Source organism: Myxine glutinosa, chromosome 13, assembly GCF_964187855.1.
Source record: "Myxine glutinosa chromosome 13, kmMyxGlut1.1, whole genome shotgun sequence".
Classification (NCBI taxonomy): domain Eukaryota; kingdom Metazoa; phylum Chordata; class Myxini; order Myxiniformes; family Myxinidae; genus Myxine; species Myxine glutinosa.
The window spans coordinates 32,889,392-32,905,016 of NC_136273.1; the positions used below are offsets into that span (position 1 = coordinate 32,889,392).

General features: G+C 45.7%; 1 protein-coding gene and 1 long non-coding RNA gene across 2 annotated transcripts in view; one reads left to right on the top strand and one right to left on the bottom strand.

The window, feature by feature from the left end:
* LOC144888650 (uncharacterized) overlaps nucleotides 1-15,625 on the top strand; it is a 648,249-nt gene that overhangs the window by 246,951 nt on the left and 385,673 nt on the right. The window lies entirely within an intron of this gene.
* LOC137438818 (uncharacterized) lies at nucleotides 27-15,464 on the bottom strand. Its single transcript, XR_010986798.2, has 2 exons — nucleotides 15,224-15,464; nucleotides 27-765 (listed from the first exon to the last, which is right to left on the bottom strand). It is a non-coding gene; the product is annotated as an uncharacterized LOC137438818 (long non-coding RNA).

A 15,625-nucleotide genomic window follows, 5' to 3' on the forward strand; every position in this document is an offset into this window, starting at 1 on the left:
TTGGCAGTAGCTTTGACCCTCATCAATGGCGATGCAAGAAAACTTTATTCAATAGCCAACCTCTTCATTTAAATCACATATTGAATAAATGTATTCGATCCTTCATCATGAATGGCTTGCTTGGTCATGAACAGTTAAAATCAGTGAAACAGAGAAGTTTCCAGACCATAGCAGCATAGAATCACAAGATGATTACAGTGTTTCAAAAGTTTGATAAAACAAGACCTCTTGAAGATGGAGAAGAGGGATTGAGATGCTAATTCATTCAGAGAGACTCGAGAGACATAAAGCAAAAAATATATAGCAAAAGGCTGTTACTGCCCATTTCACATAATAACCCAATTTGTACGAATGTTCAGGTCAAGGTTTAATACGAGGGGATTCTGAGGAGGGTGAATTGAAGGAGGTTCTGTTCTCAAAGTAGTAATTCAAGACCAGAGAGGATGAGGTTGGGGCTACAAATTCAGTGGGAAAGAGGGGACATTGACAATGTCTAGGCAACTTGGGTAGGTTCTCTCAATCTCCCTCTCTCTCCCATAGTTAATACAGAAAGAGGTTCGGACCATCGGCCATCAGCATGTGTCATGAGTTTGGCGTGAAGACTGGAGAGGACAAATTGTCACATTGCGGTACACCTGTCACCTCTGGTGTCTTCAGTTTCAACTCCTCTTCATCCTCCCGCTCCTTGTTCACCTTGTTCTTCTCCTCCCCGGCTTCTATCAACTGCTTCTTGTCCTCCGTTTCTTTGCCTTTCATCAGCTTCATCTGTAAAGGTGAACCATTCTTTTGACAATCAGCATCAACATTCACATGACAGGACACTGACTGGAATAAAAAAACAAGACCAAAAGTCTAACAGAGGTGTAGCCGGCTTGTAAAATATTATAAACCACAAACAGTTGCTAATGCTGTTTATCAAACTAAAATACACCATTTGTGTCTGTCTGATGAATTTTTGACACCAATACATTCTGTCGTTACTTATCCAATCTCAACCGAACTTGACAGGATGACCAAGGGTTAGGCCGAGAAAAATATATTTCCGGTCTCTGGTCAGCGCGCGCATCGATTTTGAACCTGCGCGTCAACATATTTTTTTTTTCAAATTTCCAACGGTACCTACAACAGCGCGCGCCTGTTGTTGCGGGGCCGGTGCGCTGTCTCGGGAAATACGGGTCTGTGAGGGTCGCCTTTGGTATCGACGTTCGCGCACGATTCTGCTCGACAAAACTTCCTTTAGTTTGTTCAAATCCAACCAGCCGTTCCAAAGATGAGTGGTGTTGTGTGCCGTGACGTCATGAATCCAATCGGCTGGATATTGTCATTTATTGAAACGATGACGTTCTTTGTCGGGTTCGTGTGAAGCAACCAGAAGGCCGAAGGAGGTGCGGGTGGTCTGGTTAGTTAGGCCTGGATCCTATCTCGTTTGTCATGAATTTGTAGGTGTCTGTGATAATCTGGTGGACTGGGAGAAGAGATCGTGGGAGACCATCGGCCTGTTGGACCACTTGCGCATGCGCAGTGGTGACGCGATCGACGCATTGGAATGTTTGACGGTACAGCGAGGCGATCTCGAGAACGAAATGGCAGTCCATAAGATGCTTGAAGAACTTAATGATTTTCAGAATAAATACATTTTAAAATAACTTAAGCTTGTGTTCATTATTTACAAAAAGGCCGACCAGTCCCATTGGCTGTCTTTAATTTCTCTCTGGATGGCGCCACGGCAGATGAGGAGGACCGCAAGGCATGAGGACACAAAAAACACCTTCATATGTGCAATCCATGCTTTTCAAAAAAAAAAAAAAAAAAAAAACGCATCGCCGCATCAATTTTGGAACTTTGGTCTGACCAGAGACCAGCAATATATTTTTTTCGGCCTTACATAATGAAGGTTGCAGCACATTCATTTGCCCCCCTCCCCAAGGGGGTTTTCTCCCCCGAGCGGGTTTTCCCCACCATTGCCGTCAATGGGTTGCGTGTTGAGGTGTATAGCCATATTTAGTTAGCTTTATCGTGGCGTTTTTCCAAGGCCGCTTTGAATAACAAAACTAACGATAATAGCGTTATGTTAATGTTATTACAAAACAATATTAATACCAATAATATCCCACCTCCCCAAGGGGTTTTTCCGATGAGTCAACGTATATAAATAGCTTATCATGGCGTTTTCATGGGAGCAACGGCCTCTACCAGAAGTAATCAACATTAATGAACATTATGAACCACAAATTTGGAGGAATCCCGACTTCTGTGAAGTAAGGTTTACTTACAGAACTGAGCGAAGATCTACTGTACTCTATATAACCCACAAAAGTTGGGTTAATAACATGGCCCTTTCTGCCACTGCCGTGGCATTTTTCGTAGCGAACTTTTGAAACTCGCTCCTGCTGTTTCATACGAAACTGAAAGGGAGGAAGCCTGGGTTGTGTTCCTTTACCAAGCAGCTAGCTAGCGTTTGCCAAGCCAGCCATTCCTTAACTGTTTTGAATGGAGTGCTTGCTCAAATGCAGAAAACCACTTGGCGATCTCTTCACAAGAAACTTGGTAAATGAACACACACCCAATGTTCTTGGGACCCGATCATAGATCGACTGTAATCTATATACCCCAAAGAGGAATGACCTTTCCTGCCCCTCCCGGAGTCTGCTGGTGTACTAGTAACATTAAACCAAGAAATTTGGAGGAATCCCGACATCCGTGAGGTAAGTTTTACTTACAAAACTGAGGGGCAATTCCACGACGTTACGGAGTGACACTTTGAGTCATTTTTGTGAACTTTGATTGCTCTAGCACAGCGATAAAGCTACTAGTACCTACTCTCTATATATCATATTGTAAAGGAAGAGTTGCACTTTACAGAGATATTAATGGAGTTCCTGTAAGTTCGACCATTGTCAAGTAATTAACATTCAAAAACGGTGTTACGGAGTGACACTGTCTTTTGTCATTTATTAAACAATAACAACATTTATTGAAAACTCTGCTCTCACAATAGTTATAAAATTGTAATGAAATACTGGGAAGATACACTAATAGTTGTACCTTCAGTACAGTGGTTTCAAAATTCCAGACATGACCTAATTACTCTGAAATAATTACAATAGTCCCGTTACGGAGTGACGAAAAATCCCGTTACGGAGTGACGAGTCAATTTTGAGATTTCTCCCAAAGCAACAAATCATTTCTAGATTACGCCAGACTTTCATTCTGAACCCAGCTGACTTGTGCTGGCGTTTCAACATCTAGCACTTTAGAAAATAATAAAAATAAAAATCTGAACTGAGAAAATATACAATAAACATATACAAAAGTCAAGAAATAGACTAAAGAAATTGAGAACAATTTACGAGTGGATGACCAGAAACAAAACAAAGTTTGGAATTAATCAGTTGGCCACATCACAAAACTTCACATGACTGCCCTGCAAAAGGTTCCCTTTCCCAAAGGACATTCAGCAAATACATAATGAATGCGATGGTCGAGGGATGGCTGAAGAAGGAATCTGACGACTTGGTTGGAATCAATCCAGGATTTATCTTCCACCTCTGGGAATGTATATGCCAAGTCAGATATGCCCGCTTTTCGGAAAAATGATACTTCTAAACATCCATCATCTACTATCTGAGTCACCTGGCCACCAAACAACTTCTTAGATTTTTTTGTGACATACTGCACAGTCACAAAGTCACCAGGGTGCACTTGGGGTTGACTGTCTGACCTGGGGCACTCAGCAGGTGCTGGACTAGCAGTATTTTGACATTCCAAGGATGATACATGGCACTCGGGGTGAAGACTCACCAATTCAAATTGTTCCGCTGTTGAGTACATAGAGGCGCTCACAACATATTTCCTCACAGGTTTCACACTGTGTTTGGTGTGTATTGGGAAGCGACTTCACTAACTGCCAGCGCTCATCCAATTGCGACTGGCACTTCTGAATGTCTCCTGCTGCGATGAATACAACTTCGATCTTTTTGCACTGTGCCGCTGCTACGTGGAAGAAGGATTCTGCATCAGATACAGGATCCCCAGCCAGATTTGCCAACCAAACTCTCCTCTTTACCTCACCTCCTATCCCACCAACAGCGCCCTTACCGTGAGATGTGGCAAAGAGATTCCAGGATAATTGAATCATGAACAATTCTTGAAGGAACGTTAGATTGGAAAACCTGTTTAAATTGACTGGCTGCCCCATCTGAAAAAAAGTCAATCGCCCTAATCCTGGGGTGGCGTGATATCAGTGTGGTGATGATATTGGACAGGAAGGTATGAACAGCATATTTGCCATGCTGGAGGTCATCGCTAACAATAACGAAAGACTCGGTAACATTAACATCAATCCAGGCGCACACTGTGAATAGTCACTTGGACGTGGCTCCAATGAGCACTCTGGATTTCATTCTGTTCTATCGCAGCAGTTCTCCGCAAAATCGACCTGGCCGACAATGCGATCACCATCAACTGCCTTCCTTCTATCTTCAAAGAAGTAGCTCTGCTTCCTCTTGATGAATGAGTGCAAGCTGAAGCATGGAAGTTGTTTGCAATACCTCATGCAGGGCATCCTGAACAGTCCCATCTTTAGCTAGTTTTGTGGCCCGCTGCTCAATTGTCTCCCACTGAAACCACTTCAGCGGCAGGTTAGCTGTTTCGTCGTCGACAGAATACACTGTGGCAAACTTGGTATGGCATTCCTGACATTTTCCTGTCATGCAGTTGTCAGAATCCTGATCACATACAATGCTTCCAAGGAATTCACGAAAGTTGGTCGAAAGTCCAGGTACATGAGATGACAAGACCTCCAATAAGAGGCGCATGTTTTCATGATATCTGCAGAGGCAGACATTGTGCGGAAACTTTGAATTGAGGCATACATTGGCTGGACGAAGTGCTGCGAATTTGGAGTAGCCGATCTTGATGTTTTTTTTTTTTTTTTTTTTTTTTTTTTTGTATACAAGATCGAGGCTCGTGAAAGAGCGAACATTAATCACACAGAAAGACAAACCGACACATAAAACATATAACATCGGGAGCGGTAGACAAGATGGGGAGAGAGGGGGAAGGACACAAACACAACATTTGAGAGCAAGGACCGAGAGACATGGAGACATCGAGAGATCTGAGAGAGGGCGAGGGCTTTGGGGGGGGGGGGCATGGGAAGGGGGCGGTGGGAGAGGTATAAAACATATGGACACTGCCAGGACTTCCAGGAAAGAAGTTGGAATTTCAAACAAGGTGGATCTGGGGTGAATTAGCGGGGGTAGAAAAGATCAAGGTTTTGGATGGGGGAAGATAAAAGATGGTGGTGAACAGCTGTTTTAAAGACCTGGAGGGAGGAGTGGGATTGAAGGGAGTGAGGGAGTTTGTTCCAGAGGCGGGAGAAAAGAGGAATGAAAGAGTGAAGGTGAGCAGTGAGCCGAGATTTCGGCAGTTTAACCATCAGAGGGTTGCTGGCAGATCTTGTGCGACCTGTAGGAATATTTGGGGGACAGAGCACAGAGAGAGCTGGGGGTGCAAGGCCGGAGAGGAGTCGGTAGAAGACAGAAAGACCACCTACCTGCCTGCGGTGAGTGAGTGAAAGGCCCTCAGAGATAGCTTCATCGCGGGAGATTCCAATAATTCTGAAAGCTTTGGTTTCAACAGCGTGAAGCCGAGCTAGGTGTGAGGCAGGAGCACCGGCCCATAGGGGAGAACAGTATTCCATTGAGCTGCGGATGAAAGCCTTGTATGTGGTGAGGAGCTCAGGTGTGCCGAGGAAGGACTTCGCACGACGGAGGATGCCCAGTCGGCGACTGGCTTTGGAGGCCAGCTTGGAAATGTGGTTTTCCCAAGAAAGATCATGGCAGATAGTGAGACCCAAAATCTTGAGCGACAGAACTTCTTGGAGAGGATTGTTGAGAAAGTAGATGGGAGGGTTGTCCAGTCGATCTTTTCGGAGAGACAAAGTAAGAGTGTGAGATTTGTCAGGATTGAAAGACATGTTCCACTTGTTTGACCAGTCTGTGATTTTGTCCAGGTCTTCAGAGAGTGAGGAGGCAGCAGACTGCCGATCTGAGGGAAGAGGAATGGAGCGGCAGAGAGTGGAGTCATCAGCAAAGAGATAGAGAGGATTTTCGAGAGAGTCAGAGAGATCATTGATGAAGACCAGAAAAAGCACGGGGCCCAGAACACTGCCTTGGGGAACTCCAGCCTGAACAGGAAGAGGAGATGAGAGAAACCCATTCAGGGCCACACGTTGACGACGACTAGAGAGGAAGTCCGCCAGCCATGCGTGGAGATTTCCATGGATACCAAAGGAGGAGAGTTTGGTGAGCAGAGCGGGGTGCCAGACCGTGTCGAAGGCACGTGTGATATGTCGAGGGAGACAGCTCTAATTTCCTGTTTGGCATTGAGGACCTCCATCCATTGTTGAGACAGCAGAAGCAGCATGTCCAGAGTAGAGTGACCTGGTCTGAAACCAAATTGATGATCAGAGATCAAGCCATTGGAGAAGAGGAAGGATTTCATATCCGAAGCAATGATGGATTCCATGACTTTGCTGATAATTGGGAGAAGGCTGATTGGTCTGTAGTTGCTAGGATCTGTTTTTGCACCTTTTTTGTGCAAAGCGGTGATGTTGGCTGATTTCCAAGCAGATGGCAGTTGACCTTGAGCAAAAGAGAGGGTGAAGAGAACAGAGAGAGGGTGAGATAGAGCAGCAGAGCAGGATTTTAGGACCCGTGGGCTGATGCCGTCGGGTCCAGTTGCAGAATCAGAGTCGAGGGTTGACAGAAACTTTTCCACCTTGTCAGGAGGAAAGGACACGGAGTCCAGGAGCAGCAGGGTACGACTGGGTATGGTGGGTACAGAGAGGGATGGGTTTGGGACACAAGATTTAGAGGCAAACACAGAGTTGAGGCATTCAGCTTTTTCACGTGCGGAGTCAGCTGTGTAGCCGTTTGAGGTAAGGGAGGGGATGGAGGGGGAACAAACACCAGAAACGGATTTGACCAGACGCCACCAGGATTTGGAAGAGGGAGACAGATAAGAGAGTTCGGTCTTGAGAACGGAGAGATATTGTTTCCTGGCTCTCCTGAGGGTGGACACACACTTGTTTCGAGCTTTGTGAAAGGAAATGAGATTTCCTTCCGTTGGATTTGCTTTCCAGGAGACGAAGGCAAGTTGTTTCTGGGCAACAGCCTCACCACAAGATTCCGTGTACCATGGACGGGAGGAAGGGTATGACAACTGAAGACGAGATGGGATAAATCTGTGCATGAGAGAGAGCAATTTACTTTGGAAGAATTCCCAGGATGAGTTGATGTCAGAGGTGGTAGAGATGGGAGACCAGTCCAGATGATTGATGGCTGCTTGAAGACCGTGCCAGTTGGCCTGAGTGAAATGCCAGACTCGTCGACGCTGAGCAGGCTCCCTGAGGATGGTCAGAGAGATGTCCACTTTAACAAGGACATGATCAGATGATCCGATCGGAGCAGAAGAAGAGCAGCAGACATTTTCAGGGAAGTTAGTCATAACCAAGTCCAGAAGAGAAGATGTTCCGTTGACTGAGATCCGGGTCGGGAAATTGACAGATTGTGTCAGTCCCAGTGAGTCGCAGAAGTCCTTTGCTGAGGAGCCATGGCTGGTGAGAGAGGTACCCACACCCAGCCAACTGGCATGATGACAGTTGAAATCACCACATATGAGGAAGAGAGAGTTGGGATGAGTAGATAGAAGTTGGTCCATATCATCAGACAGCGAGATGTGGATGGAGTCATCACTGTTTGGTGGACGGTACAACACACATATGAACAAGAGGTGGGAGCGAAGGGGAAGCCGTAGCCAGAGGTATTCCTGGGGGTGAGGTGGAGAGAGTGCAGTGCAGGGCGAGTGAGGAAGAGAGTTTTTGATAAAGATAGCAACCCCGCCTCCAGGACGAGGCTCAGGTCTATCATACCGGAGGAGGGAGTAGCCCGGGAGAGATACTATGGAATCAGAGACATCATAAAGGAGGAAAGTTTCTGTTAAGCAGATCACGTCTGGTTTGACAGAAGCAACCTGTATGGAGAGATCAGTTAAGTTTGAACGAAGGCCCCGGATGTTTGAGGTCCATACCGTTAATGAAGAGGAAGGGGGAGCATCAGATACAGAACAGGGGGGAGGAGGGGTAGGGTAAGATGTGGAAGAGGTGGAAGAGGTAGGGAGAGCTGTTGAAGGTGTGTCAGAGATTTCAGAATAGCTCGGAGAAAGGGAAGGATGGGGCGGACAAAAGGTTTGATGGTGATTGGGTGAGCCACAATGAGGTGTTATTTGAGGAGGGGGAAGAGCGAGGCAGAAGGTTGGGGGAGATGGAGGTGAGAGTTTGAAGGGGGAAGAAGCGGGGAGGACGCTTTGAGGAGGGGGAGTGAGAGGGGGGAAATTGAGAAGCAATGAGGGTGGGGAGATTTGAAGGGGAGGGGTGAGGGGGGAGTTTGGGAGGGAAGGGACAAGGGGAGGGATTTGAAAGGGATGGGATATGGGGGAGATTTGGAGGGGAGGGGTGAGGCAGGAGTCTAGGAGGGGAGGGGCGAGGGGGCGTCTTGGCGGGGAGGAGTGAGGGGGTAGTTTAGGAGGGAGGGGGCAAGGGGGGAGATTTGAAAGGGATGGGTGATGGGGAAGATTTGGAGGGGAGGGGTGATGGGGAAGATTTGGAGGGGAGGGGTGAGATTGGATTTTTGAAAGTGTACGATTTATGGGAAACGAACATTTATTGCAAAATGAGTTTCTTGTGACCTTCGAGTTAAAAATACGTTTAAGGACGCTGGATGGAGGATGGAGTGCAGGAGAGTTTAGGGAATGTAGAAAAAAGGCACTATAGGAGATGGATATTTTTTTGGGGATGAATTGATTTGGTGAGCAAGTCGAAAGCAGCCTTTTAAAGAAGAAGAAGAAAAAGGTGTTATAAAATATTACGGAATACATAACTTTACGGAATAAATAACTTTTGTCGCAGCAGTCAATGTTTGGATATTTCTCACAAAACAAACTGCATGCCTCTCGTATTGTCATCATTAGGAAACTCTTTTGAACCTTGTCCTTCCGTTTCCCAGTCTTAATGACCACAAAGTCTTTCTTCCCTGGCGACATCCATGAAATATCGGGACTCAGTGTTTTTGCCCTTCGCCCGACATTAGCAGCATGCGCCTCTCTCTTGCGTTTCGCATCCAGCTCCCTGCATTTTTCCTTGTGCCTGTCTCGAAAACGCTTTTGTCGCTCGGCAGCAGTCAATGGCATCCTTTCTGTAATATGAATGCATCGACAAATTATCCATTTGAATTGCACTGTACCCTTCTACGAATCATCGAAAAGATCATGAAATGGTTTAGGCCACAAAAACTGACAGTAGAGGTTGTAAGCGGCTTCACTCAGCTTGTCCACTGCAAAGTTGGCGGTCCGCGGTGGTGCGGTTTTCCTCTTCGATGCGTTTCCGCAGGTGACAACAGAGGTGTAGTTTGTACTCACCGATTGCTGGATGTAAACCGATTTCAAAACTGCTCAAGATGACCACGCGTAAACTTGAAACTTGTCATACGGAAGTAAAATCTGGCACGCAATGAATTCTGGGACAGCTACTCTGTCGCCCCCTTTTTTCAGGCTGAGTTATCAATTGTTTGACAGAATGAGTCACTCCGTAACGTTACAGAGTGACAAGTTTTCTTTTTAATTTATTTTTTGTAGATTTTTAAAATATATATAATTATACGGTACAATGATTGGGTGGTATAAGTTCTTAATGACCCTGGATTTATTTGGTTTTTCGTCCACCAGTTAAAGAGAAAAGTAAACAAATGTCAAATTTTCGTTATGGATTGACACGTCACGGATTGACATCTGACTCGTAATTTGAGTGTTAATTAAGCATAGAAGGCCAACTCATATTTTTTTCAATTGGTTTTGAAATAATCTTCATACAGGTATCTTCTGATGGATAGCATTTGTTGACTTCATGCCAATGAGAGACTAATGAATTAATAGTTCTTTGCATTATCGAGGGCCAATTTTACTGCGCTTTTCATTAGAATGACTTCATTAATTGCAACGAGTGATGTAAGCCAACAGAGCAAGCTAACTATCAAGTGATCTTGATATTATCTGAAAGTACATTTTTTCAACTTTCATTTGGTACATAACATGAACTTTTTCAGTCAAACTTAAAATTTGACCTCTGCAGACCGCTTCTCGTGGAATTGCCCTGAGGGAAGATATACTGTAATCTATATACCCCACAAGGATTGGGTTAATAACATGCTATAAAAAAACCGAGGCAAATTCCTTACTTCCGTGGGTTGTTAGTCCGTACACCGCTTATCATGGAATCATGAACCATACACCGCTTCAATCCATTAACTTTGTATTCACGACATTGGGATTAAAGTGTTATGGTCATATTTACTGTATTATTATTATTACTATTACTAGGGCATGCCCGTACTATATATATATCTAAAATTATATCCCCCCCCTCTATTTACATGAAATGGTTTGGTCCAAAGCGAACGGCTTGCGAGTACGGTGACAATCCCCCCCCCCCCCCCTCTATTTACATGAAATGGTTTGGTCCAAAGCGAACGGCTTGCGAGTACGGTGACAATCCCCCCCCTCTATTTACATGAAATGGTTTGGTCCAAAGCGAACGACTTGCGGAGTTTGGTAAAGAAATCGCCATAGCGTGCACAAACGCGCAGGAAAGCGAAAGAATCGCAAATTAGTTTTAATTAGTTTTAAAACATAGTTTAACGCCAACATAGCGGCAACATAGTTTGCCAACGTGAAATAAATGAATACGCTCTCAAATGTGCCGTCCGAGGCAGAGTCTGTTCGCCACGTTCGGCACACGTGATAGCTCGCTGCTCTCTGATTGGTTGAATCGTTTTTTGGACATAGCTCGGTAACTACTTCTTCGATTAATATGAAACCTTGAAAAGGCACATCCTCAGGTCCCCAGCAATATACCTGGCAAGTTTAAAGTATATCGGACCCGTGGTTGTCGAGAAACAGCGGTCACAGACAAACAAACATACACACAGAGATTACTGGAATTATAGATAGACTAGGGCATGCCCGTACTATATATATATCTAAAATTATATCCCCCCCCTCTATTTACATGAAATGGTTTGGTCCAAAGCGAACGGCTTGCGAGTACGGTGACAATCCCCCCCCTCTATTTACATGAAATGGTTTGGTCCAAAGCGAACGGCTTGCGAGTACGGTGACAATCCCCCCCTCTATTTACATGAAATGGTTTGGTCCAAAGCGAACGGCTTGCGAGTACGGTGACAATCCCCCCCCCCCCCCCTCTATTTACATGCAATGGTTTGGTCCAAAGCGAACGGCTTGCGGAGTTTGGTAAAGAAATCGCCATAGCTCGGTAACTACTTGTCCGATTAATATGAAACCTTGAAAAGGCACATCCTCGGGTCCCCAGCAATATACCTGGCAAGTTGCAAGTATATCGGACCGGTAGTTGTCGCGAAACAGCAGTCACAGACAAACACACAGACACACACACAGACACACAGAGATTACTGGAATTATAGATAGACTAGGGCATGCCCGTACTATATATAAGCTAGGACGTGCCCGTACGTGGGTGCCCGTTCCTTGCCAAAAAAAAAAAAAAAAAAAAAAATTTGTGTAGGGGTGTGTGTGTGTAAACATCCTAGGGCGTGCCCGTACGTGGGTGCAAAAAAACATGCGTGCAAACAACAACAACAAAAAAAAACTTTGAAACCACGTGGCAGTAACGACCACAGAACCCCCCCCCCCCTCTATTTACATGAATGGTTTGGTCCATTCGCAACGACCACAGAACCCCCCCCTCTATTTACATGCAATGGTTTGGTCCATTCGCAACGCCAAAGCGAACGGCGAACGGCTAAATCGCCATAGCTCGGTAAGTACTTGTCCGATTAATTTCAAACCTTGAAAAGGCACATCCTCGGGTCCCCAGCAATATACCTGGCAAGTTTAAAGTATATCGGACCCGTGGTTGTCGAGAAACAGCGGTCACAGACAAACATACAAACACACATACACACATACACACATACACACATACACACAGAGATTAATGGAATTATAGATAGATGAAAACGATACACTACTGTATTAAGAAACCTGGGCTTAATTTGTCCGAAACGGCCCAAAGGTGAGGCATAAAGCCTAAGGCCTATACGTACCGTTTTGTTGGAAGAGACGTAACGTCTATGCTTTCGATATTTGAATATTGGTTCACGAGTTATCAAGTGACCACTATATTTGTCATGTGTGTGTGTCTGTCCGTGTCTGTCTGTCCATGTCTGTCTGTCTGTCCATGTCTGTCTGTCTGTCCGTGTCTGTCTGTCCATGTCTGTGTGTGTGTGTGTGTGTGTGTGTGTGTGTGTGTGTGTGTGTGTGTGTGTGTGTGTGTGTGTGTGTGTGTGTGTGTGTCTGCAGCATAACTACCCGATGATATCATGCGATCTTGATGAAACTTGGGCGGGAGGTTAATATCATGATCTAGTTGTGTCCTGCCTAGAGTGGGCGTATTGCGCCCATTGTGGGCATTGCCACACCCGAAAAAGATGTCTTTTTAGGGGGTAATCGATTTCAAGCTATATCTTCTCCGAGGGGTTTGGTGGAATCTGACAGGGGTTTCGATATTTGGTTAGACCAATGTGATGTGTCTAGCCCCACGGAGCTCGATTTTTCATTTTCATTTTAACAATCGGTTTGTTTGTTTCACACTGAATGAAAAACGGAAAGGTAGAGCATGGCGATTGTGATATATGAACAGGTTCGACGATATGTTCGGCCTGAACGACGCTGGAATCAAAATGCCGGAGTGTTGAGTCAGCCGCCGTACCGCCGTAATGACATCAGACGTAATGACATCACCCAGTCATGTGACCAGATCCTCAGCTCTGATTGGTATACGTTTGAGGGGACATACATACATAGACAAACACTGTTCTAGAAGGCTTTGCCTTAAAAACACAGCACTCATAAATGGGATGTTTCTTTTTTAACAAAATCGAGGCTCATGGAAGAGTGAGATGAAAGGTTGTGGGTAGGTGTGGGGATAGTTGTGCACCACCTGTTTGCAGACCCAGAGGGAAGAATGCGATTGAAGTCACAGGAAGGTGGTTCCATAAATAGAAGAAAAGAGTGGAAGGCAGTGTTGTAGTCGAGTGCACCTGGTCCAAGTCCGAGTGCGAGTCTGAGTGTTGCGGTCCGAGTCCAGCAGTCCCAAGTCAGAGTCCTGTGCTGAAAGTGTATTGTAAAATAGCAAAAAAACAGCGAATTTGTTTGTGCATATGTATTATGTAAATGAAGACAATAAAATGCCACCTCGTTTTTTATGAAGTATTATTTTGTCAAATGTCCCCCAAAAAATCCATATCTTCATGTACGACTCTTACAGCATTATTTGAATCGATCCTTTTCCCGGTGTCGATACTGAGTGTTATAGCTTCTATCGAGCTGCAGCGCCAAGAGCTGTAATGCTGCTTTCCGTTCACCGTCCTGACATATCGTATGTGCGATATGCTAGCAATACTGATCTGTGCACATCGGTTACGTGATCAGTGTACATGTTGCGTACGTGATCAGTGTACGCATGTTGCGGCTGCGTACATAAGTTTAATCGCAGCCGCTGCAGTAAAATTGAGTACACGTTTCCGATTAATAAAGTTATGCAAAATATGACTCGTTTTAAAACTAGCAAATTGTGTGACTAATGTAGGTTTTTTTGGTATTTTGCCATATATTATTTATTTAGAACTTTGGATTGTATTTTTGAAAGGCTTAGTGAGTGTGTAGGTGACGTGTCAGGTATATGACCCACGTCATGATATTTGTTTGGGGGTAGAAAACTGACGTGCGGTACATCATGATGATGACCACTCCTTTTTTGATCTTCAGATGCATACGGCTGCCGAAGCAGTTTCTTGGCTATTGGGCACAATCCTGGATGGGTTGATACTCCGACGAAGGATACTTGAATGGTTCACTCATCGCAGCAAGCTGGTACTCATTTTGCCAACCTCTGAAGGATGGCAGGCTGAGTCAACACACCTGGTGTTAATTCAATGACTGACAGTGACAGGGGTTTGAACTCAGGACCTTGTGATCTTAAGCCAACACCAGGATTTCTGGTGCATGACCCAGGCTTTCTGGTACACGACCCAGGCTTTCTGGTACACGACCCAGGCTTTCTGGTACACGACCCAGGCTTTCTGGTACACGACCCAGGCTTTCTGGTACACGACCCAGGCTTTCTGGTACACGACCCAGGCGTTCTGGTACACGACCCGGGCTTTCTGGTACACCACCCAAGAGTTCTGGTGCACGACCCAGGCTTTCGGGTACATGACCCAGGCTTTCTGGTACACGGCCCAGGCTTTCTGGTACACGACCCAGGCTTTCTGGTACACGACCCAGGCTTTCTGGTACACGACCCAGGCTTTCTGGTACACGACCCAGGCTTGCTGGTACACGACCCAGGCTTGATGGTACACGACCCAGGCTTGCTGGTACACGACCCAGGCTTGCTGGTACACGACCCGGGCTTTCTGGTACACGACCCGGGCTTTCTGGTACACGACCCGGGCTTTCTGGTACACGACCCGGGCTTTCTGGTACACGACCCAGGCTTTCTGGTACACGACCCAGGCTTGATGGTACACGACCCAGGCTTGCTGGTACACGACCCAGGCTTGCTGGTACACGACCCAGGCTTGCTGGTACACGACCCAGGCTTGCTGGTACACGACCCAGGCTTGCTGGTACACGACCCAGGCTTTCTGGTACACGACCCAGGCTTTCTGGTACATAGCCCAGGCTTTCTGGTACACGACCCGGGCTTTCTGGCATTACCTCGAACGTCATTACCTTACGTCCATTTCGCCTAAATTAGCAGCAGTTGAAGAAGATGAAATTTAACTAATGTGTGAAAGTGATTTTTGTTCATTAGCTGATTAGTTACAGGGTGTATAAAGCTCAGAATGAATTGCAAATAAATAACCGTAACAGAAGAGGCCGCTTGATCTGCCACCCGACCGCCATGTGTAAAATGAACGTTTTTCGCCGATTAATCAATGACGTCATCGCGTTTCGTCGTTTAATAATCGGTGCCATTTCATCTGACGTTTATTGTTTTAGCTTTGCCGACGTACTCTACTTTTGAAACCACTGCGGGTCGAATAAATAGAAAACCACACACCTCATGCTCACGCCGTGCTGCTTCGTATTCCGCAAGATCGTCCAATCGAAAATCCAGCCGTGTCGGACGACGCCGGAGCATACTTTTGATTTCCCTCTTAGCGACTTTACGTTTATATTGACATTTGTCAATAATTTCTCACTTTATCGATGCAAGCCATCGCTCGAATAAACGCAGGCAATGCCGCCGCCGTGAACGTGAATGGGCAACAACCAATGGGCGTGTTTCACGAAATGCACGTGACTTCATTCGACCAATAGCCAGAACGACTTGGCACATTTAAAAACAGGGGTGTGTCCCATTACCAATCGGTTCCGTGTGGGAGACCTATATAGTTTTATGGATGTCCCTTAGGCGTCCTTTTCAATATATTTTCTTTGCAACAGTGATGTTCAGGCGCGT